At 43.8% G+C, this 25,980-nt stretch overlaps 1 protein-coding gene across 2 annotated transcripts in view; it reads left to right on the forward strand.

Moving 5' to 3' along the window:
- The first annotated feature begins 22,765 nt into the window (after positions 1 to 22,765).
- Positions 22,766 to 25,980, forward strand: part of ATF7IP2 (activating transcription factor 7 interacting protein 2) — a 59,210-nt gene continuing 55,995 nt past the window's right edge. Inside the window, exon 1 of one of the 2 annotated variants that reach the window (XM_027043270.2) lies at positions 22,766 to 22,854. The gene's annotated coding sequence lies outside the window, so the exon portion shown is untranslated. Of the gene's footprint in view, positions 22,855 to 22,881; positions 23,201 to 25,980 lie in introns of those variants that run through there. The other variant, XM_027043271.2, reaches the window with a different exon arrangement.

Raw genomic sequence — 25,980 nt, forward strand, 5'->3', positions numbered from 1 at the left:
GGCATCCAAATGGCTAACGGAAATATGAAAAGATGCTCATCATCACTTATCATCAGGGAAGTGCAAATCAAAACTACAATGCGAAATCACCTCACCATTGGAATGGCTAACATCAACAACACAAGAAACAACAGGTGTCGGCAAGGATGTGGCCACAAAGGAACCCTCAGGCGCCACTGGTGGGAATGAAAACTGGTACAACCACAGAAGAAAACGGTATGAGGGTTCCTCAGAAGTTAAAAATGGAATTACCCAATGATCCAGCAATTGCACTACTGGGTATTTACCCAAAGAATATGAAAACACTCATTTAGAGGCATACATGCAACTCTGTTTTTAGCAGCATCATTTATTATAGCCAAACTACGGAAGCAGTCCATGTGTCTGTTGATAGATAAATGGATAAAGAAGATGTAGTATATATATTGAATGGAGTATTACTCGGCTGTAAAAAAGAATGAAATCTTGCCATCTGCAACAACGTGGATGGAGCTAGACAGTATAATGCTAAGCAAAATAAGTCAGTCAGAAAAAGACAGATACCATATGATTTTACTCATGCATGGAATTTAAAAAACAAATGAGCAAAGGGGAAAAAGAGAGAGAGACGAATCAAGAGACAGACTCTTAACTCTAGAGAACAAACATGGTTACCACAAGGGAGGTGGGGGGAAGGATAAGTGAAATAGATGATGGGAATTAAGGAGGGCAACTGTCGTGATGAGCACATGGTGACGTATGGAAGTACCAAATCACTGTATTGTGTACCTGTGGGGCGCCTGGGGGGCTCAGTCGGTTATGCTTCCGACTTCGGCTCAGGTCATGACCTCAGTTCGTGAGTTCAAGCCCCACGTCGGGCTCTGCACTGACAGCTCAGAGACTAGAGCCTGCTTTGAAGTGTGTGTGTGCGTGTGTGTGTGTGTGTGTGTGTCTCTTTCTGCCCCTCCCCCGCTCGTTCTCTCTCTCCCCCCCCCCCCTCTCAAAAGTAAATCACATTAAAAAAAAATTAAACAGGGGCACCTGGGTGGCTCCATCAGTTAAGCGTCCGACTTCAGCTCAGGTCACGATCTTGCGGTCCATGAGTTGGAGCCCCGCGTCGGGCTCTGGGCGGATAGCTCAGAGCCTGGAGCCTGCTTCCGATTCTGTGTCTCCCTCTCTCTCTGCCCCTCCCCCATTCATGCTCTGTCTGTCTCAAAAATAAATAAACGTTAAAAAAAAAAAGGAATGCTTCTAAAAAAAAATTTAAACAAAAAAAAACTATATTGTATACCTGAAACTTTACAGGGTATGTTGACTACCTGGAATTTAAACAAACAAATAGATGAATCATGAAAGCGAAATCCTGGCATTCACTGCCTAGTGGTTGCCTCACAATTCCACCTTCAAAATGCTTTTTTTCAAGTTTATTTTTATTTATCTTTGACAGAGAGAGAAAGCACAAGCAGGGGAGGGGCAGAGAGAGCGGGAGACAGAATCCTAAGCAGGCTCTGTGCTGTCAATGCAGAGCCCAACCCAGGGCTCAAACTCACTAACTGTGAGATCATGACCTGAGCTGAAATCAAGAGTCTGATGCTCAACTGACCGAGCCACCCTGGTGTCTCTCTAGTAATTATTTTTAAAAGATATTTACAAGTTGATTAATTCACTAGCTCTACTTTTTATCATACACTGTCACCTCAAGACATCCCAAATCTTTAAAGTTGCAAAATAAAGACTGGGGTTTGTCCTCAGTAGACACAGGCCCTTTAAAAAAGCACACATACAGAACTTCGGACATAATCCACAACTATCCTCCAGCTGCGGAGACCGTAGCAAAGCATCCCTTTCTCTACCCTTCCTCTCTGACCGATTCCACCATGGCAGCGACTCAAGGACAGAAACCCCTCTAGCACCAGGGGGTGGATTAACCAAAAATTCAGTTTACTAACTCCATTTTTGTCACACACTGGCAACTTCTTTAACATCTAGAAAGGCGAGACATTGTAAAATTTGAACACGTTGATCTTTTCCATGTACTGTATACATCGCAGGTCAGAACAGTATACAGAGAACACAAGGGGTGGTGGTTACGCTTGTCTAACTATCAACAGACTGGCATCCAGCTCCTGGCACCTTCTGCCCTTCCCTCTTCCCTGAACCGGCACGAACACAACGTGTTCTGCTCAGAGAGGTAGTTTGACCATTCCATTTCCAAAATACACGGTTCTCGTGTGGATTTTAACAATAGACGATTTATAAAACGTGTCATTTCACTACTCCTGTTTTTAACATACTTTGTGTCCTTCTAGCCACCGAGAAAAGCTACGTGTCTCAAATAAGGACTGAAGTTTGTCCACTATACACACAGTAGTGTTGAATAAACTACACTCCTGTGACAATGGTTATATCTGAAGGTGACTTCTGATTAGGGACGTTAGTTATAGCCTGGAATCCTTCAACTCGCTCGATTCCTTTTCTCCAGAAACGACCCACTAAATGAGATGTGGTTTTACAATTTCACTCCCAAAGCCATTTTCAGAAGACAATCTTTCTACAGACTCCTAACAACACAAGGTGAATAAAACGTGTTAGATTACTAACTCCACTCCACTGTTGTCACTGCTGGGGAAATACAATTATGAACAAAATCTTCTCCGAACCCAAAAATCCTCTCTACAAAAGTCTTAGAGAAAGAAAACAGCTTTATGACTGAATGAGGATTAATCCAGAACGTGATACACATCACGGGCAAGCTGCTAAGAGACTGCAAACAAACAAACGAAATCGCTCTCTGTTCTATAGCCAAGGAGATACAGCCCGTGACTTAGATGTTCTCAAGATAAATGCGAACTATTCTCAAGTAAGAGGACCTGATACCACTCTTTGTCACACACACACCCTAGATTCACCTGGTAATTGAGGTGGCCATCTGTGGGTGCTAATTGGCTTTATCCAAAGGAAAAATAAACTTATTTTGAGCGCTTATGACAGAAGGGAGTTTTGCAACTTGGTAGGCGTCCGCTGAAGCTAGGTTTCTACCCTCCCACAGAAACTGGGAGCTGTGGTGTGACATCATAGAAAATATATATATTGGTCTCTGCTCCCAGTTTCTGGTACCGAGCTCCCAAAACCTTTTAGTTCCCTAAGTGATATGAGTATCTTTTGTTCTGATAATTGTCTTTAACCCTGTTCCTGACACAGAGCTCCTAAAACCCTTGTAAATTCCTAAGCGATCCGAGTACTAGTCGCACCTCTTGTTGTCCTGAGGCGACTCTGGGTGGGTGGGGGCGGGACTAAGCCAAGATCAGAAGCTTCGAAGGTTCAGCCCTATGCCCTATCTTCCAGAGAGGGAAGAGGGGTGGAAATGGAATTAATCATTGATCATGCCTAAGGGAGGCAGCCTCCCTGAAATCCCAATAGTGTAGAGTTTAGGGAACTTCCAGGTTGGTGAACGTATCCATATACTGGGAGGGTAGTGCAACCCAACTTCCTGGGGGCAGCAGCTCCTCCACTTGGGACCCTCCCAGATCTCGCCCTATGTATATCTTCACCTAGCTATTCATCTGGATCCCTTCGCATACCCTTTTTAAAGTATTTTTTAAATTAAAAAAAAAAAATTTTTTTAAATGATCTCTACACCTCACATGGGGCTTGAACTCAGGACTCCAAGAATTGCATGCCATTCCAACTGAGCCAGGCAAGCACCCCTTATCATATCCTTTATTTAAAAACAATTTTTTTAATGTTTATTTATTTTTGAGGGGGAGAGGCAGAGAGAAAGGGAGACACAGAATCTGAAGCGGGCTCCAGACGCTGAGCTGTCAGCACAGCTGACAGGGCTTGAACCCACTAACCATGAGATCATGACCTAAGCTGAAGTCAGACACTTAACTGAGCCACCTAGGCGCCCCAGTGGGATTTATCATTGTAATGCCCGAAGTTCTGAAACCTCCCACAAAAGACCACCAGAGCCGTAAGTCAAAGCCAAGCAGCAAGGGTCGTTTATTGCAGGTTTGAACCTGGACCTCCGCTCACTCGTTGCCGGTGACGCTAAGAGGCCCCGAGTGAGGTTTTTACAGCCTTTTTATAGACAGATACAAACAAGTTATGGGGAAGTTAGGGATTCTTCGCGGTTATGCCAAGCAGTTGTACAGAAGCGGAACAAGCTGGTTAAGCAAGCGGATTGAAGCTAAGTTTGTTTTTCACAGACCAGGATGACAAGGCAAAACAGTTTGCCCAGGTCTCTCATTTCTCCCCTCTCTCAAGTACCTGAGGAACCAAGGGGAAGGGGAAAATATGTTAAGCAAGCAGGTTTACAGAAGCGAGAAATGCCGGTTAGTTCATGTACAATCACTTATTCTATTACATACCAGACTACATTTAGGAAGTTTCACAACTTATCCTATTACATAGCGGGTTACATTAAGGAAGGTTTCACAATGCTCGTAGCAAACAGCAAGCAAAACAGACTTCTCAGCAATTGTATTTCTTATCAAAGATCCATAATAAGCAGAAAAGAGAACTTAGCTTTAAACTAAGGCAGGGCTGTCATTTGGATTTAAAGCTGTTCTTTTCATCATGTCCTTTAATAAACTGGTAAACATAAGAACAGCAGTTTCCCCTTATCTGGAGGATATATGTTCCAAGACCCCCAGTGAATGCCTGGGGACAGTACCAAACCCTAAATATACTATGCTTTTTCCTATATGTACACACTTCTGATAAAGTTTAATTTATATAGCAGGCACAGTAAGAGATTAACAATAACTAATAATAAAATAGGACAATTATACCAATAACAGTAATAAAAGTTATGTGCATATGGTCTCTCTCTCAAAGTATCTTAATGTACTATCATGGCCTTTCTTCTTGGGATGATGTGAAATGATAAAATGCCTAAGTGATGTAAATGACTGTAGACACTGTGATGCAGCCTTAGGCGACTACTGACCATCTATCTGATGACCTGTCCGAAGAAGGATCATCTGCTTCCCTATTGTGGTTGACCACAGGTCACTGAAACTGCAGAAAGCGAAACCTTAGCTGAGGAAATCTCTGAAAGTGTTTCCCTGAATTCTGTGATCTGTTCTGGCAAATGTCAGATCCCATGGGAGAGGAGGTCATGGGAACCTCCAAATTGCAGCCAAACCACATGGAAGTTGTGGGCAATGTGGGAAACCTACCACTTGCAAATGGCATCTTAAGTCAGGGGTAGTGTCATTAAGGATTCTCGAGAATCCTTAACCTGCGAGATCTGGTTCTAACTCTAGGTAGACAGTGTCAGAATTGAGTTGAATTATAGGAATGTGGTGTTGCAGAATTCTTTGGTGTGGGGGGCAAAACCCCACTATTTAGTGCAGAATGTTATAAGGGAAGCATTCTACACGAAAATAAAGAAGGACACAGGAGGAAGGAACACTGGAAGGTTTTCAGATACATAGGGGCTACTACCCTTGATGATTACATATCGGAGATGGTTGCCAAGCCCTTAAGGAAGGTATTCCTGGATGTACACATGGTACAGAAAAGTTAAATGGAATGTACAAGGGGCACCTGGGTGGCTCAGTCAGTTAAGAGTCCGACTCTTAGTTTTGGCTCAGGTCATGATCTCGTGGTTTATGAGTTCGAACCCCCACATTGGGCTCTATGCTGACAATGCAGAGCCTGCTTGGGATTCTGTCTCCCTCTCTCTGTTCCTCTCCTGCTTGCTCTCTCTCTCTCTCAAAAATAAACATTAAAAAAAAAACATTAAATAAGTAAATAAATAAATAAATAAATGGAATATACATAACATATTGGCAATGTGTTATAACATGAAATCTTCTAGAACATGCCAGTAAAACACCTCTTGCAATTTCTTCTCTCCCACTTCCCTCAACCCAATGAACAAGTACATAGAATATAGTGTCCACAGAGGTGGTTTAACAATCCCATTTGCAAAGATAAAATTTCCCACCAATTTTTAAAAACTGTTTATTGTGGTAAAATATACACAACATAAAAATTTTTTTTCAACGTTTATTTATTTTTGGGACAGAGAGAGACAGAGCATGAACGGGGGGGGGGGGGGGGGGGGGAGGGGCAGAGAGGAGGGAGACACAGAATCGGAAACAGGCTCCAGGCTCTGAGCCATCAGCCCAAAGCCCAACGCGGGGCTCGAACTCATGGACTGCGAGATCGTGACCTGGCTGAAGTCGGACGCTTAACCGACTGTGCCACCCAGGCGCCCCATACACACAACATAAAATTTATCACTTAAACATTTTTAATTCTCCAGTCCAGTGGCATAAGGTGAATTCACCTTCTTGCGCAACCACCACCATCATCTGTCTCCAGAATTTTCTTCATCCCAAACTGAAAAGCTATACCCATTAAACGATAAGTCCAATAGCACACCCCTCACACCCGATAACTACCATTCTACCTTCTGTCTCTATGAATGTGACTATACCAAGTACCTCATATAAGTGGGATTGTATAACATTCCCATCGATTTTTAAAATCTACTTATACAATGTTATTCTACTACTTCTAATGGTAGATCAAGCACTTCTAAACATCCAGAAAGACTAGGTATTTCAATAAAGACTTAATTATTCACTATATTTACAAAGTACTGTAAAATAAAACGTATACACATGGCAAGGATTATGATTGAGGTATCTTCTAAATACGACCACTTGGGCCTTGACCATTCCTTCCTGACTTCCTTCTCTCTACCACAACCCAGTGGGCAAGCACAAGCTTAGAGGTGGTTGGACAAATTCATATCCAAAAGTCATTTATAGAAGACAGGCTTTCCTATGCTTTTCAACACAAACTGTACAGAACGTGCTGATTTTACTAACTCTACTCTGTCATACATTGGTAACCTCTTTACCATCCAGAGACTAGATGGCACAAAATTAGGACTCACTTGTCTACTGTATGCACTATATATACAGCAAACACGATGCCTATAACACACAAAAGTGGTTTTGTCTGAAACTATCCAAATGCGGACACATTAGCATATTACCTTTTGAATTTCCTTCCCTCCCTCCTCCAAACTATGAAACAAGTACAGACAGTAGCATACTACTCACAGAGCTGGTTTAGCAATTCACCTTCTAAAAGATATGTCCTAAGAATTTTAGCACAAAGATATGAACAGAGTGGTATTTCACGACTTCTACTTTAAGCATATCTCATTGGATGTTTCAAAACATCTGGATAGACTAGCCGTTCCAAATAAGGACTATGCCCACTAGCAAGACAGCAGTGCTGAGTAAACTGCACACATAGGACACCCTTTATACTCTGAAAGTACCTTTTACATATGAACTTCTGGCCTAGAACCCTTCCTTCTTCTCTCCCTCCCCACCGACCCAGTATATGGAATGCGCTAGATGGATGGTTTGCACAAGCACACCCTGAATGCCCCTGTTAATCGCTATCTTGAGAACGTATGCATCCTGTGCTTCATCTATATTCCATCAAACAGAATATGTAGAAGAACGTGTCATTCAGCATTCAAGGTCAGGGGCTCTGGGGGTGGCCAACCCAGACCATTTCCTTTATAAGAAAGAATGTCCAGATGGCAGGCCTTGATCTCCCTGGATCGCTGGCCACGCAAGGAGGGAAAAGCTACTTATAACTTGCTGGCCATGTTATGCCCAGAATTCGTGATCCCCAAATACCGCCAGGGAGCCGAGTCCAATGTAAAAGCAAAAGAGCCTTTATTCGAGCTACCTCGAGCTCAATCCCCTACCTGCACCAACGCAGCGGTGAGATACCGGGGAGAGAGGGCGAGTTTCAAAAGGACAAAGGTTTTATTGGGGCCTAGGGGCAGTTGGTGAGGTAATGGCTGTGGCCTCAGCCGATTGGCTGGGGAAGGGTCCGAGTCCAGTTAGGCAGGTGAGTGGGAGGTTACTCAAGGGGAGGAGGTGTGGTCAAGGTGAAGGACACAGAACAAGATGGAGTCGGCCGGCATAGGCCCGCCCTTTCAGCCAGTCGCTAGACTGTAAAAGCTTGCTGCGTGTAGATCCCAGTAAGGGGGATTTTGTTTTGTCCAGTCTGCCACTCCTGGATTCCCTGTACATAAGTTCCCCCAATAAACCTGTGTCTCCATTGATATCACCAGGTCGTTTCTGAGGTCTAGCTGAGCCATCACCCACCCTTGGCTTAGAGTCCACTGGAGTGTGGCTCCAAGTGGGCTATGTTAGGATGTCCTTGGAACCACAAGTGAGGGGACGGCCATCTTGCCATCGCAACCCAACAAAAAGTTGCCAGAACGAATTGGAGGTCAACCAATCACTGAGCGACAGCACGACCTGACGTGAAAAAGGCCCACCCGGACCTAAACCCGGAACCGCTGCAGCTTAAAAACCCCACCCCACTACACCTGGGGGCGACTTCCCTGACTCCTCTCTCTCTCCCTGAGTCACAGGGAGAGCCTCTGACTCCTATCTTTACCCTGCCTTACACCTGACCCTAACAGGCTATACTGCTCAAATTCTCAGGAGACATTCTTTCCTAGGAATTTTAACACAAAGCATACAAAATGTATTAGTCTAACGCCTATAGCATAAACTGCCAACCTCCTTAACATCCACAAAGATGAGATGCTATGAGCTAGGACTTGGTTGTCCATTATACGCACTACATACACAGCAACGCAGAATGCAGAAGGTAACGTATAAACCAAGGGATAGTGGTTAATCTTGCCTCTGTGTAAATACACTTAGGCCTTTGCTGCTCCTCTCTCCCCCACCAAACAAGTGCACAAACACAATGAGTACTCAAGGAAGTGATTTGGCCGTTCCAAAAGAAACAAGCTGTATTTCTTATTGTTAACCTTAACAAAAAAAGCCAGGCAGTTATTTTAACCAGCAAAATGGGTTTTTTAGGAACAGAAAAGTGTAAGGGGTAAATTGTAGTGTAGGGCTAACCTATAGCTTGAGAGATACCAGCTTTGTGTTGACACTGAAGGTTAAAGAGATAACACCTTGCTTTACTCTTGTAAATTACGCTTCATACTCTTGTAAATTAGGCTTCACCAATTAAGGGAACAAAAGTTCAAAGAAAAGTGGCATCAGAAGCAGGGTCAAGGAGATCAACTGGTTGCGACTTAACGGCAGAAAGTCTAAAATAATCACCCCCATCCGGGAACTGTTTCCACCTCATCTGGGAACTATTTCTTTGTTCTGTTCCCAGGTGATGATAAGACGATGTGGTCGGCTATAAAAACTCTGTACCTGGGCTGTTCAGGGCCGCACTCTGATCAAAAGTGTTGGTCCCGATTGGTAGGACTTGCCTCTCCTTGCAGTAAACTTTACTGTGACTGTCACTGGTGTCCATAGCATTCTGTTTCAGGAGTCGTGTGGATGCAACAAAAAGAATTGCAACCCAGGACATGCAAGCTATAGCAAAACTATAGACCAGTCTGACAAAACAAAAAAGAAAAAAAAAAGAGAAGAAAAAAGGAGACGAACATCATCCTATGGAGAAGAAAAGGGATTTGGGAGGAGTTGTCCATCAGAGAGAACAGAGTTCCAGGTGATGACGGGTTCTCACTGGCTGGCTGGCAGGGGTATATTTCTTGCAGGATATGCAATTACATCCGGGGCCTCTAACTGATGGTTCTTTCCTGTTGGCACTTCTTCCGCCGGGGTCTGTGATTGACAGTTCTTCCTGTAATTGACCCGGAGTGGCACTGAAGCCGGCATCCATCTTGTTAGTTCAGGTGAAGGAATGAACAGTAGCAGGGATACTGTCTAACCAAGGAACTTGGAGGCTTAGCAACAGCAGTGCTTGCTGAGGGTGCAAAGGAACACGCGAGAATGCAACCCCACTAGCTTATGCACATACAAGTAGTTAATCAGCACTGCCCTAACAATACGATCATCACATGGACCTAATGACCTAACAAACAAAGGTATTTTTCAGATTCCAAGCCTCCTGAGATGGAACAAGGCTCCCCGTGACCAGAGGAAACCGCACCAGGAGTTGCTAAGTAACATCTGTTAACAGGACTTTACAGACCAATCAACATGGGCCTCAGGACATCTCTGCCCCAAACTATGCCTTGTAAAAATCCTCACTTACTGGGGTACCTGGGTGGCTCAGTCGGTTAAGCGTCTGACTTCAGCTCAGGTCATGATCTCACGGTTCGTGAGTCCAAGCCCCGCATCAGGCTCTCTGCTGAAGGCTCGGAACCCGGAGCCGGCTTCGGATTCTGTGTTTCCCCCTCTGCCCCTCCTTCCCTCGCACTCTGTCTCTGTCACTCGAAAATAAACATTAAAAAATAGAAAATTAAAAAATCCTCACTTACTAACCATCACGGAGTTCAGGACTTCAAACAGTACATCCCCATCCTTCTGGGTGCCCCACATCAATAAGTAGCCTTTCTTCATGGCCAAAGCTCAGTGTTAAGTTTTTGTTTTTGCTTTTGTTTTGACCTCCTGTGCAGCCGGTGGAGGAACCTCCTTTTGTTCAGTTACAGCATGTGCTCCCTTTCTTGCCTCCTGACACCCTTTTAGTGAGGCCTCACTTTATTTTCATATTATAAATTTGAACAAAAAAATTCACAAAGTGTATTTTTATGTGACTATGATAGGGAAAGAGAAGGTTAAAGAGGTAGCGAGGGAAAGGTTAGGACTTGAGGGCCCCCAACCCCCATGCAGAAGAAGGAAAACACATTATTTTAAAACAATGCTGGGAGCATGTGACTAGGAGAAAAACTCCCTCAGGCGTAAAGTGTTTCTCTTAAGAATGTAATAAACCACCTACTCCCCGCCCCCCCAGGTCTCCCTCAGGAATTTGACAAACAGACTAAAGTAAACCATAAAACTTATGTTGTTCCAGGGACAGTATGATCATGGTCCTCACAGTCCGAGCCCTCACACCACGGAATCAAGCCCATCAGGAATAAACTAGTCAGCACCTACAGTTATCAGGCCAACGAAAAACAGAACCTGGAAAGGAACAAAGGGGAAAGAGAGGGGAGGGAACGCGATGTCCTATAAAATGAGTTCCTCACCTACAGTCGGGGCTATTCACTTTGCAATGCCCTCTCTCTGCAAAGAAACCTTTTGTACTATTCTTGCTTTTATTTAAAAAATTTTTAATATATATTTATTTTTGAGAGACAGAGAGCAAGCCGGGGAGGGATAGAGAGAGAGGGAGAGAGAAATCTCAAGTAGGCTCCACACTGTCAGTGCAGAACCCTATGTGGGGCTCCAACTCCCGAACCACGAGATCACGACCTGAGCCGAAACCAGGACTCGGGAGCTTAACCGACTAAGCCACCCAGGCGCCCTGCTAATCTTGCTTTTTAATAAAATTCTTGCTGCCTGCTTACTTCCCTCCGAGTCTACCTCTTCATTCTTTGAAGCCACAGGAGACCACGAATCCCAGGTACTGAGGTAAAAGAATCCTGCAACACTACCACTGGTTTTATATCGCACTTCTGAAAATCTAGACAGAAAATATTTCAAACAAAGTATTTAGCAGTGTCAACCCTAGGTCAGTGAGCAATCAAATGCACTGTACTAGAGCAATAGCTTTAATGTGACAATGTTTCCTGAATACAGCTGCTCTGACATAGAAGCTTCTTCTCTTCCTCCTTGTGACCTTATCGCTCCATGACCTCTAAGCCAGGGTGCCAACGTGCACCTGTGTCACACCTGATGCTGCTTCTAGAGGTGGTCCAACAAGGACCAGATGTAGCAGATAGTTTCTTTCAAAAGGCTGGGGGGGGGGGGTGGACATGGAGGGGGGACCTTTTTCGTATTTCATGCTTGAGCCAGCAGACCCACCCAAGGGTGGTGGCCCTCCCTACCCGCCTGGAGCCACGCCTTATTCTGCCACCTGAGGGCCACCAACGGTTCCAACCTTCATCACCCCAACGCTCTGTTCGCTTCCCTACGGAGGCCTCTGTGCGCGCTGTCGGGAAGGGGGTGGGGGGCCGCTTCGTCTGACTGGGACCAAGCCATCAGCCCGTGCTCGTGGGCCTCATCCAGGCGGCCAAGCTCGAGGACCAGACCAGCCCTCTCGAGACTCTGCCCTGCGCTTCTGCTGTCGCCATTACGCTTGTGACACCACGAGCTCCACTCAAACAAACGGCGGCCCCACGGTCCAACCAGAGCGTCACGGCCTGTGGGGCTGGGCCAGCTGGGACCCCGGCCCTGGGGTGAGGGTCGGCCGCCGCCTGAGGCCTGGGCCAGGAAGTGGGCCATGGGCCGCCATGGAAGGCCCAGGTCCCCAGGGGCAGGCTGCACGTCCCACCGCGCCGTGCGCCCCAAATCGGCACCTCGGTCGTTCCTTTCTTAACTGCAGCAGAGCAAACACGATCTGCTGAAGTTGGTACCACCAGACGACCTTGTGTTTCCACCCCACATTTTGGAGTTACTCTGAATCCGCAGGATCTGAGTAGGTGTACTGGGAAAGGAAAAGGAAGTGAAACTGGCATCCACATGGACACTGCAGATGAAGGAATGGACACTAGAGGTCTCACCGTCCCAGGGCTGGGCTGGACCTGCCAAGGAACACGTAAGCCTAGTTTCACCAGATAGAAAGGCTCGCTCATTCAAAGCAACACGCAGGAATGCAAGCCTACTAGCTGCGGCAGGTACACGTAGTTAATCACCACTACCCTGAAGATATAATCACCAAATGTACCAGGTGAAATTTCTCCTCTAAAGAACAAAGACATTTTTCAGATTCCAAGTCTCTTGTGATGGAACAGACCTCCTTGTGACCAGACAAAGTGGCACCAGAAGTTATTAGCATCTGCTAACAGGACTTCGGAGCCTCCGGGAGCGTCCACCTTCTCAGGAGACCCCCGCCCCAAATTATGCCCTTAAAATCTCTCACCTGCAACCACGGAGATGTTTGGGACTTTTGAGCATTAGCCGCCACTCTCCTGGGTGGTACCATACCAGTATATAGCCTACCTTTCTTCACTGCAAAAGCTCAGTCGTCAATTTTTATTGGTTTACTGAGTGATGTGGGAAGGAACTCTCATTTGGTTCAGTTATAGGAACACTACTTTGCAATTGCTAGCTTTTTCTAGATGTTTGGGCTACTTTCGTTTTTTTTTTTTTTTTCTGTTACTTGCAAAACATCCCAACTGATAAAAGTGTGTTCCTTCTTCCTGGAACAACTTCCTTTTTAGAACAACTTCCCATCATTTGGCACTTACTGTCAAAATCTGATGTATAGATAGCATTTAACTGAACTTTTTTTTCACTCCTAGGTCTCCAATTGCTAGAACTAAGAGGAAAAGACTAAAAAGGTATTTATTATAGTAGAAAAAAGGAGAGGGCATTATCCTATGTCCTCCAGTTAGTAATTGGTTAAATTACATCAACATAATAGAATACAGTGCACTTGTTAAGAAGAATGAGCTAGCTCTACACTGACATGGAAAGAGCTTCAAGAGATATATTTTGATTGATAAACAGAATGGTAAGACGAGCCCATTCATGCAATAACCAAAACTCTAAGTTTGTATACGTTTATGTATAGAGTTGTGCGCATGTGCGTGTGTAAATGGGAAAATGTCTGGAAAGTCACGTTCTGAAGGTTAGAGTAGGGGTGTGGGTAAATTCAGTTGTGAACAGGGGATTTCAATTTTTATTGTATAGAATGCTATATGGCTTGCATTTCATAAGGATGACATATGGGGGCGCCTGGGTGGCTCAGTTGGTTGAGCATCGGACTTCAGCTCAGGTCATGATCTCATGGTGTGTGCGTTTAAGCCCTGCATGGGTCTCTGCTGACAGCTCAGAGTCTGGAGCCTGCTTCAAATTCTGTCTCCCTCTCTCTGCCCCTCCCCCACTCACACTCTGTGTCTCTCAAAAACATTAAAAAGAAAAAAAGAAAAAAAAAAGGATGCCTATGGATAGTGGCTGGGTACTTTTTAAAAATCAAAATCATTTAATGGACTTGTGGGGGTTTTAACATATGCCTACAACTTCTAGAACATTCTTCCATGGATGAGGTAAAAGGTCATTTCCCTCCTCATGAACATCAGACGTTCCAGGTTAACTTGTACTTTCCTATGTACACCTGGACTCAGCTATTTCTCCAAGCTCTGGTTTCTTGCAGTGAGAAATAATATGTAGAATGAACACTGGGAAAGTCTGTTGACCTTATATTGGTCACAGTTCCTTGGCTTTTCTGTGAGGAAAGTTAGAAATACATTATTTCTTCTGTTTGCAAAAGAAAACAGATTACAAATTCACAGTGTACAAAACCGTTATTTGCATGAAGGTGCTTTCATGATGTAGACGAACAGGCAGTTCCTTATTCTTTTTTCAATGATATTTTTAAAGTTTAGTCGCTAAGGACACACCATCAAATAATTTTTTCTTGTGGTAATGAATCTTCTATTTTAGTTGGAAAGACAGAAACAATTATCCTCTCTTTTTCTAATATAGTTACTTGTCTCTGAATCATTCAAATTAAATTGAGCTGTTGCATAACCAAAATTAGTATCTTTTTTTGGTCTAGCTAAATATTTTTAAAATAATATTTTTGAGACAGAAAAGTAAAAAGAACAAAAGTATTCTATAATCCTGGCACTCAGAGAATTACTATTAATATTTTTAATAAAAATTACGCATATACATGATAAGCAGTACTTGTCAGAGTATTAACTACTTACAGATTAGAAGACTCAACCCTGTTAAAATGTCAATTCTCCCATATTTGTCTACGTGTTCAATCAAAATTAAAATCACTACAGTTTTTTTTTTTTACATAATGTAATAAGTGGATTTTATAATTTTCATGGAAATGAGAAGGACCCAGAATAGGCAAACAATTTTGAAACAGAAAAACAAAGCTGGAGGATTTACACCCTCAAATTCAAGGCCTATTATAAAGCCATAGTAATCAAAACCATGGGATGTTGGCACGAGGATAAATATATAAATCCATAGAAACACAAAGGGAGTCCAGAATTATATCCATATATATATGGTCAATTGCTTTTTTTTTTTAAGTTTATTTATTTATTTTGAGAGAGACCACATGCAAGCAGGGGAGGGGCAGAGAGAGAGAGAACCCCAAGCAGGCTCCACACTGTCAGCACAGAACCCAATGCAGGGCTCAATCTCATGAACCACCAGATCACGACCTGACCCGAGATCAAGAGTCAGATGCTTAACTGACTTAACAACTGACTTTTTTTTTTTATGTTTATTTTTGAGAGCACGAGAGAGCGTGAGCGGGGGAAGGGCAAAGAGAGAGAAGGGGACAGAGGATCTGAAGCAGGCTCCATGGTGGCAGCAAAGAGCCTGATGCAGGGCTCGAACTCACTGAACCACGAGATCATGACCGGAGCCAAAATCAGAGGCTTAACCGACGGAGCCACCCAGCCGCTCCTGAATGTTTTTTGATAAAGTTGCCAGAGCAATTCAAAGAGGGAAAGAAGTTTTTTCAATAAATGTTACTGAAACAAGAAAAAAGAGTATGAACAAAAAAATGAACCTTGATCCTAACTTCACACCATCTACAAAAATTAACTGAAAACTGATCTAGATCTAAGTATAAAAGCTATAGCTATAAAATATCTAAAAGAAAACACAGGACTGAATCTTTGAAACCTTGATTGCCAGGTTCAGCAAACTATAGACGACATCCCAAATCTGACCCACTACCCATTTTTTGTAGATAAAGTGTTTTTTCTTTAAATATGAAATTTATTGTCAAATTGGTTTCCATACAACACCCAGTGCTCATTCCAACAGATGCCCTCCTCAATACCCATCACCCACCCTCCCATTTCTCCCACCCCCCATCAACCCTCAGTTTGTTCTGTTTTTAAGAGTCTCTTATGTTTTGGCTCCCTCCCTCTCTAACCTGCTTTTTTTTTTTTCTTCCCCTCCCCCATGGACTTCTGTTAAGTTTCTCAGGATCCACTTAAGAGTGAAACCATATGGTATCTGTCTTTCTCTGTATGACTTATTTCACTTAGCATCACACTCTCCAGTTCCATCCACATTGCTACAAAAGGCCGTATTTCATTCTTTCTCATTGCCACGTAGTATTCCATTGTGTATATAAACCACAATTTCTTTATCCATTCATCACTTGATGGACAGTAAATAAAGTTTAACTGGGACACAACCGTGCTCATTCAATTATGTACTGCCTATAGCTGCTTTCACATCACAATAGCTGACTTGAGCAGTTCTAACAGAGACCATATGGCCCACAAAGCCTAAAATATTTACTTTCTGGCCCTTAGAAAAAACTTCTGCAGACGCCTGAAGTCAAGCATATATTTATATGACCTATAGCAGTTCTACTTCCAGGTAGAAAAAAAAAAAAAACAAAAAGCCATACTTCCTGAATGACTTGTACACAAATGTTCAGAGCAACTGTATTTATAATAAACAAAACTAGAAACAACCCGAATGCCCATCAGCAGGTAAATGGATAAACAAAATGGAGTTCATCCATAAAATAAAATGTTATTCCCTATTAAAACAGAAAAAAAACCACACAGCAACATGGATGAATCTCAAAAACATTATGCTAAACAAAAAACATAAAAGAGGATATACTGTACAATTCCATTTATATTAAATTATAGAAGAGGAGCAACTAATATATTTTGATCAAAAGCAAATGAGGAGTTTCTTGGAACTGGGGTTCAGAGTTTGGGGATGACTGCAACGGGTACAAGGGAATTTGAGGGAAGGAAGTGATCTTGGCTGAGGTGGTGGTTACATTTCTCAGAACTCATTGTAACTTGAAATGTGTGTATTTTATGTAATTTTTTTTAAATGTTGATTTACTTATTTTGAGAGAGAGAGAGGTGGGGGAGAGGCAGAGAGAGCAGGAGAGAGAGAAAATCCCAAGCTGGCTCTAGGCTCAGCATGGAGCCCAATGTGGGGCTTGATCTCAAGCCTGCAAGAACATGACCTGAGTTGAAATCAAGAGTCACATGCTCAACCAACGGTGCCACTCAGGCACCCTCATAAAGTTGATTTTAAAAGTAAAAAAAAGAAAAAAAAGTGAATGAATCAAATTTGAACTCCTACAATAGAAACAAATAGTAAAGCAAAGTCTCACTGTAGTACAACACTTGTAATAATCTATGCAGAAATGGACCTCAGGTCTAAAGCCTATTTCTGATATAAGCACCTCGGAGATTAACCTTTGATCCCTTCAAGTAAATGGTCAGGAATGTGCTGAGTTGGTTTGTGCTAGTGACCAACTGACAAGCATAAAATAACATAAGTGTTTTGAGTTGTTTGAAGATCAAAGACTTAGGAGAAGCAAATGGTAAATAGGCAGATATATAAGTATGTCTTCCTTCTAGGGAGGGCCATAAGGAGAGGGGAAAAGAAAAGCCTTAAAGAATCCCCGTTCTAGTTGGGCCTGATCATCAACAGCCACACTACCACTGAGGAAGCCCAGGGAACCAACACTTGGTTATCTTTGCCTGTTTGCATAGTTATCACCCTGTAAATGTTTCCATAAACTTTGTCATCAAAGACACCTTTACATTCTGTAGCACTATCTATGGACATCTTTTAATCACATGACTACCCTCAACTGTGATACCCATGTGTCCTGAATCCCAAAAACAAGACCTTTGACAATAATGGAATAATTTCAGAATTGGCAGGCTCAGTGCATCCTAAACATATATTTTGGTATATAGTGTTTTCATTTTTCCTCAAAGCATATTCTGATTTCTCTTGTGATTTCTTCTTCAACCTATTGGTTGTTTAAGAACATGTTGGTTAAGTTCCACACGTGTTTTCTGGTTTTCCTTCTGTTTCTGATTTCTAGTTTTATTTTATTGTGTCCCGAGGAGATACCTTGTGTGATTTCAATCTTTTTAAACGTTCGTGAGTTTTGTATTGTGGCCTAACATCTGCTCTATCATGGAGAATTGTTCCATGTGTACTTGGGAATGTTTATTTTGCTGTTTTAGTATGGGATATCCTTCAATGGTCTGTTAGGTCTGGTTGGTTTATATTGTTGTTCAAGTCCTGTATTTCCTTACTGATATTGTTTCCGTTGTTCTATTCACTGTTAAAAGTGGGGCATTAAACACTCCGAGGATTGTTGTAAATTATCTATTTCTCCCTCAGTACTGGTCATTTTTGCTTCATGTATTTTTTAGCTCTGTTGTTTGGTGTGAATATGTTTATGACTATTGTATTTCTTGATACATTGACCTTTTATCAATATATAATGTCCTTCTATGTCTCTTGCAATAGTTTTGGACTATAAATCTATTTTGTCTGAAATTATTACAGCCACCTCACTTCTCTTTAGGTTACTGTTTGCATGCAATATCTATGTTTATCTATTTTCAACCTACTTGCCTTTAGATCTCAGCTGAGTTGTGTACAGGAGGCATATAGTGGGACCATGGTTCTTGATGTTGTTTTTTCATCTATTTTGTCAATCTAACACTACTTTTGAAGAAAGTTGAATCCATTTACATTTAAAATAGTTACTGATAAGGAAAATCTTAATGCTCTCAATTTGCTCCTTTTTTTTCTTGTTATTATTCAATTTTTCCATTACATCCTTCTTTGGTGTTTACATGACTTTTTTTTTTTTTTTTGGTGTACCATTTTTATTCCATTCTCATTTCTTTTGCTGTGAAAATTTTAAAAGTTCTTTTCTTACTGGTTACCCTAAGGGATTACAATTAGACTCTTCAACCTATTACAACCTATTTTGTATTTATACCACCTTAACTTCAATAGCATACAGAAACTTTGCTCTTACACAGCTCCTTCCCTCCCCCTGTATGTATACACAAATTTCATTTTTACACATTGACTTTAAAGTCAACTGATTTGTAGCTGTCATTAAATTTACAAAATATATTCACAGCAACATCTAGAATAGTATTTGACCAAACAACTGGGCACAGAGTCTTGCCAAGTTGACATATAAAATATAACCACCATGATAATCATAGTAAAAATACATATATTCAAGATAATAATAAATTGCTTAACTTCAGAGTTATTTTTCACAGTTGACAGTGCTGAGTGCTATATATAATCGTGACTTCTTATGTTGTAAAGTACTTTGTGGCTGCTAAAACTCCCCAATACATAAAGTAGTGACAATGTGTATGGGTTTTTTTTTTTAAGATTTTTTAAAAGTAATCTCTACAGGGGCGCCTGGGTGGCTCAGTCGGTTGGGCGTCCGACTTCGGCTCAGGTCATGATCTCACAGTCTGTGAGTTTGAGCCCCACGTCAGGCTCTGTGCTGACAGCTCAGAGCCTGGAGCCTGTTTCAGATTCTGTGTCTCCCTCTCTCTCTGAACCTCCCCCATTCATGCTCTCTTTCTCTGTCTCAAAAATCAATAAAGGTTAAAAAAAAAAAATTAAAAAAAAAAAGTAATCTCTACACCCAACATAGGACTTGAACCCACAGTCCTGAAATCAAGAGTTGCAGTTTCTCAGGGTGGCTGCGTGGCTCAGTCAGTTGAGTGTCCAACTCTTGATTTCAGCTCAGGTCATGATCTCATGGTTTACGAGTTCAAGCCCGGAGTCAGGCTCCATGTTGACAGGGCTGAGCAGACTTGGGGTCTCTCTCTCTCCCTCTCCCCTCTCTAAATAAATTTAAAAAACAGTTGCAGCCTGTTCTATGATGGAACCAGCCAGACACCCCAGGGTGTACGTTTCTTTGTTTTTAACGTTTATTTTCATTTATTGTGAGACAGAGCAAGCCAGGGAGGGGCAGAGAGAGAAGGAGACAGAGAATCCCTAGGAGGCTCTGCGCTCAGCATGGAGCCCAACCCTGAGATCAATCTCACAACTATGAGATCATGACCTGAGCCAAAGTGAAGAGTCAGGCACTCAACCAACTGAACCACCCAGGTGCCCCCCAATGTTTTCAAGGTAGGAATGTGGATGAGAGGAAAAAGGCAGAATAAACTGGCTTTTTGGTAGTGCCCATTTGGTGACCACATAAAGAGCCCTTTGGAAAAAATAATAATAAACATTTATTGAGCACTCGCTGTGTGTTAAATGCTCTACTAAGCACTTTAAATGGATTTTTAATCCATGTAATTTAATCCATGCAATAATTCTAAAAGGTTACTTTCTTTTTCTTAGAGGTTACTTTTTTTTTTTTGGTAGAGAAAAAGAGGTTTCCTTTTTTTTTTTTTTTTTTTTTTTTTTTGTAAAGAGAAAGAGAGAGAATGCAAGTAGGGGAGAAGGGCAGAGGGAGAGAGAGAAAATCCCAAGCAAGTTCCATTCCATGCTCAGCACGGAGCCCAAAATGGGGGTGGATCCCATGACACTGATCATGACCTAAACCAAAATCAAGAGTCAGATGCTCAACCAACTGAGCCACCCAGGCAACCCTAAGACATCATTTTGTACTATGTTTCTTGTATTACAGGTAATTTCATTTCACAGATGAGGAAACTGAGTCATGGAGAAGTCTACCGATTAGCGTACAATCATGAAAATAGAAAGCACTCCAGATGTTTCAAGCATAAGGGTATTTGGTACAGAGAATAGGTACTTTAAAAGACTTTGGAAGGGCTAGAGGAGTTACTGTCACATTAGTTTTCATTTGTGTCACTGCTTCTGTGATCCAGAGCGTAGGGAAGTTGCTGCTGCTGGAAAGTTCAGAAAAACCACTGTTGACTGTCCCAGCTGCCTTATGTCACTGCAGGGACGGGCTGTGAAGAGAGCCAAAGCCAAAGTGAAAAAACACAGAATGATAATTTGTGTTTCTTCTACTTTCCAAATCTCAGGATGTGCATTCACTGGGCAAAATGTAAATGAATCCAGAACGCTGGCCATAGGTTATCTAGGAAATGTAGCTCCCAGGATTCCAGCCCTGCCCTTGAGATTGCTGAGAGGGGTATGAGAATGCTAGTATTTATTTTCTGTTGTTGCCATAACCAATTACTACAAACTTAGGGGCTTAAAACAACACTCACTTATTGTGTCATAGTTTTAGAAGTCAGAAGTTCAGTGGGCTCACCAGTAGAGCATGCACCTCTTGATCTTGAGGTCATGAATTCAAGCCCCATGTTGGGCATAGAGCTTACTTTAAAAAAAAATGGGGGGCGCCTGGGTGGCTCAGTCGGTTAAGCGGCCGACTTCGGCTCAGGTCATATCTCGCGGTCCGTGAGTTTGAGCCCTGCATCAGGCTCTGTGCTGACAGTTCAGAGCCTGGAGCCTGTTTCAGATTCTGTGGTCTCTGTCTCTGACCCTCCCCCGTTCATGCTCTGTCTCTCTCTGTCTCAAAAATAACGTTAAAAAAAAATTTTTTTAATGGCACACGATATACTATTTCCCTAAATGGACATGATATTTCTTTTTTTTTTTTTTTTGGTAAATGTTCTTAATGTTTTATTTATATCTGAAGGAGAGAGATACAGAGCATAAGTGGGGAGGGGAGAGAGAGGGAGACACAGAATCCCAAGCAGGCTCCAGGCTCTGAGCTGTCAGCACAGAGCCAGAGATGCAAGATCACGACCCGAGCTGAAGTCGGACGCTCAACCCACTGAGCCACCCAGACGCCCCATGGACATGATATTTCTAAAGGCTACTTATTCGCTGTTGACTGAATTAGGTCCATATTCCGTATCTGGCTCCAATTCACTTGCCTCCTACACCCTCTCTTTCTCTCAGCAACCCTATGTACACCCTTCAATTATGTGAAAAACTGTTTTCCAAAACATGGGGCGCGTGGGTGCCTCAGTCAGTTGAGCGTCCAACTTTGGCTCAGGTCATGATCTCACCTTTTGTAAGTTAAGCCCCACATCAGGCTCTGTCAGGGTAGCCTCTCTGTCTCCCTCTCTCTGCCACTCCCCACCCCCATTCTCGATCTCTCTCAAAAAATTATTTTCCAAAACAAAACATAAAAACTTGTGCAAAGATCGGTGTTATTTTACATTTTTGCCAATTTCCTTAATGTCTGACTTAAGACAGTTGGATTCTTGTATCTGTTTCTGCATTTAACCTGTTGCAACATAACACGATACTTTCCTAGAAGTTTCTGGAAAACCGAAACGTCTGAGACCAACAGAAATGTCAACACTATTTTTATAATAGAATAGACACCCACCCCCTGGACCAGATTTTTGGGAACCCACTGGGCCAAAGTGTATCATTCTGTTCATGACCCAGGCTTCCAGAACTTCCGTCCTTGCCTCATTTTCCCCGTAGCCAGTAGCTACTACACGGCAAGCAGTTGTCCCCTTGGCGATGAGAGACGCGTCATGGAAAAACTGACGGTTACACTCCCTGCGCCGAGCACAGAGAGGACACTCAGAACTGACGAACACACAGCGGTCACAAACAGAGCCATCATCTGCCTGGAGAAATCTAACGCAGCCCAGGGTGACAGGGTGCCGGGATAATTCAGGAAACTCAAGAAAACACAAGTGGGCCATGTCCTCTCGCCTGGGTGGCAAAATTTAAGGAGTCGTCCAAAAACTCCTTCATCCAAAGAAATGAAGCTTTAAAGGCAACATTTTGAAGATTCCAATCGGTTTTTATAAGGAGTTTCACGAGTCACGTCTCTCGGAAAACTACCGCGTCGCGCGAATCACTCAGAACGACCGCCCGCCCGGACGCAGGGCGCCGCCACCGGACCGGTGAGCACCACGGCCCGACGCGAACCAGCGCTCCAGCCCAGAGGCACCCCGCCGCCGACTTCCACTTCCCTGCCATCGCCCCCTCTCGCCCCGCCCACTCCACCCGGGCGCCCCTGATTGGCCGCGCCACGGCACGCTCGCGCTGCCATTGGCCCGGAGTCCGGCGGGGGCGGGCGCGGGCAGACTTACCCCCGAGGTCCGCGCGGGAGAGTTACTGTGCGCGGCGGTTACTGTTCCTTGAGCTCCCGTTGAGGAAAGCGGCCGGTGGGGAGCCGCCGGAGGTACGTGGGGACCGGGCGGGAGCCCCGCGCGAGCGGCGGTTGGCCGGGTCGGCGGTTGCGCGGCGCCGCGCGCCTCTCTGAGGGTCGGCGCAGGAGCCCGGGGACGCCTCGCTAGCAGGGCGGCAGCGACGGCGGGGCCGAGCGAGAGGCCCCCGCGGAGTGGCCGGGGCTCCGACGGGGTCGGGAGGACGCCCGCAACGGGCGAGAGCACGCGTCCGCGGCGCTTCCCCGGCGGGCGGCGCGGGAGGCGACAGCGGTGTGCGCTCGGCGGCTGAGGCGCCCCGCGTGGGTGGGAGTGGCGGCCGCGGAGGGGCACCGCGTCGGCCGCGGGGTTTTATCCTTCCGAGTAAGTACGGGGTCGAGGCCCGGCCGGACTACTTTAGCGGCCGCGGGGGAAGGCGGTCCCCGGCGCTCGGCAGGGCGCCGGCGCGGCTCCCCAGGCGGCGGGGAGACTGCCGTCGAGACGTGGCGTTGGGAAGTGAGCCCGGGGCCGGAGGGAGCCCCTGCGAGCCCGGGGCCTGGCGCGCACACGTGTGCCGGACACCTGTTGAGCTTAGCGGCGCTAGGGATCCTGCAGCCGAGTCTTCGCGGAGATGGGTCTCCCTCCCACACAGGCGCTCTGGCTTTTAGGAGCGCTTACAAATGTATATGTACTTATTTTCGTATCAGAGACCGTTTTCTTCTTGGTGCCGCCGCCTGACCTGCTCTCTCTCCCCCATTTTGGCCAAGTCCAAGGATGTGCACGGTAGAGAGAGGAGGCGGTTAGTTTGCCTTGCCTCTCGGACCCCAGCCTGGCTGTACTTGGAAAACTTGACCTCGCCGACTTGTGCGCGTGACTGTTGAAGACGACGCTTCTGATGTTAGGAGCCGGCACCTGTTGTTGGCTCTGGGACAAGCTAGTCTGCGCTGCCCTGAAGACTTCTGTGTGGCCAAGATCTAGAGAGAGAAGCGGACCGAATAACTCCAACCCCGTGGAAGTAAAACGTTGGAAGAATTTGCGTCCTGTCCACGTACAGAGTCTGTTAAGTCCAGGTTGGGATTTAATAAGGCTTTTCGTGACAATCCTGTCACGCGTTTATTTGTAGCCAGCAAACGGACCAGCAGCCTACTTACTTGCAAATCAAACGGTGAAGAACAGTCAAGGTCAAGATAATTTATGTCACAGGAGAGCTATTGAAAATGCAGAAATGCAGCCTCTGAATCAAGGATTGATGACGCTGAATTCATCTTTTGTGAAGTTTGCCTTGGTCGTGTGTCCTTCACTTCGGTTTTCAGAGATGCTGAGTGTGACTCTAATCAAATTAATCTGCCTATCTCAGCTTTATCTGCAGATTTGCACAGACCACACCCTAAGATTAACTTCTGCCTCAACAGAAATGCAGGAACAGTGTCTTATTGGAAACGATTTGTGTCTTTTAAGAACTGGTGTGTCTAGGTACATCTTGAATTTTCTGCTCTGTTTACCTTATTGACTTGTACATCACCTCAGCTTTCAGCCCACTGTATCTCCTTACTACTTAATATCTTGAATTCTGGTGTGAAAATTCTTGTGGATATCATGTAATTCTATCATCGTGGGTGTGGGAAGATTTATTTCATTTCATGTAATCAGATTTTAAGTAATACATTGGATAGTTGTTAGTAATAAAAACAAACTTTATAACTTTAAATGTACAAGTGTTCTCATTGAGATATTAAATATAAAAAAGAACTGCATTCTGTTCTTTTCTGTCTCCTATTCTTACATCATTTAAATATTCTTTTCTCTGAGTTTTAATTAAACCTTGACCCATACCTTTATTTTTATTATTTTTTTTTTAATGTTTATTTTGAGACAGAGACACAGCATGAGCAGGGAAGGGGCAGAGAGAGAGAGAGACACACAAAATCTGAAACAGGCTCCAGGCCCAGAGCTGTCAGCACAGAGCCTGACGCGGGGCTCAAACCCACGAACTGTGAAATCATGACCCGAGCCGAAGTCGGATGCTCAACCGACTGAGCCACCCAGGTGCCCCAACCCATACCTTTAAAATGCATTACCGTAGGCTCCAGTAGCTTCTTGCCCTTCAGCTTTACCAGTCTGAGTGGGAAAGAAAAGATTGTAGTCCGGCGATATTTGGAGAGAACTAACTATGACTCTCTGGGTAAGGGGGATGATCAGATTAGTTTGAATTTTTGAATTCCTGATAAAATTTCTTGGGATACAGGGATGTTCATAGACTGATCTGGTAAATGTAGAGACTCTATATAGTGCTGCTGATAAGAAGTAGCTTATGAGCTCCCAATGGCAAAAATTGCTGAGGCCTGTTTGGGTACTTAAAGAAAGACTAACCCTGGTTGACTTTCTGGATTAAGTTTTAGAAGTATACATTTAAGCAGTATTTTTTAAAGCTATATGAAAGCTACCTTGCTGAGGATATAAAAGTAAATAAGATACACCTCTGACCTCAAAGCTCATAACTAAAAATATATGTAATGGCATCTTAAGAGGAGAAAGTTGTTATCTTGGGAGAAGGCTTTTTAAATTTTTTTTCTGACAGAGCAAGCCCGAGTGGGGGAGGGGCAGAGAGAGGGAGACAGAGAATTCCAAGCAGGCTCTGTGCTCTCATTGCACAGCCTAACACAGGGCTTGAACTCCTGAACCATGAGATCATGACCTGAGAGGAAACCTAGAGTTTGATGCTTAACCGACTGAGCTACCCAAGTGCCCCAAGGGAAGGCATTTTTGAAGATGTGATCTTTAAACATGACATTACAGGTGCCTGAGTGGCTCAGTAGGCTAAGCATTTAACTCTTGGTTTGGGCTCAGGGCCTGATCTCATGCCTCATGAGTTCCAGCCCCACATGAGGCTCCATGCTGACAGCAATGATCTGCTGGTTATATAGAAAATACTTGTCTATAACAATGTATTGGGTTAGCTACAGATGTGATTTTAAGAAAAAAAAGATGTGTAGGGTGTAGAAAACAGCTAAATCTCATTTGTAAATATATAGGAATTGATAATTACTAGAATTTGTAACTCAGGAGATAACTAGTGTAAAGATATTTAAAAATACTGAAAAACAGGTTGTTAAATTGATTAAAATTGATTGCCACCGGGCATTAAGGAGTGCTGACAAGCAACT

Source organism: Acinonyx jubatus, chromosome E3 (assembly GCF_027475565.1).
Source record: "Acinonyx jubatus isolate Ajub_Pintada_27869175 chromosome E3, VMU_Ajub_asm_v1.0, whole genome shotgun sequence".
NCBI lineage: Eukaryota > Metazoa > Chordata > Mammalia > Carnivora > Felidae > Acinonyx > Acinonyx jubatus.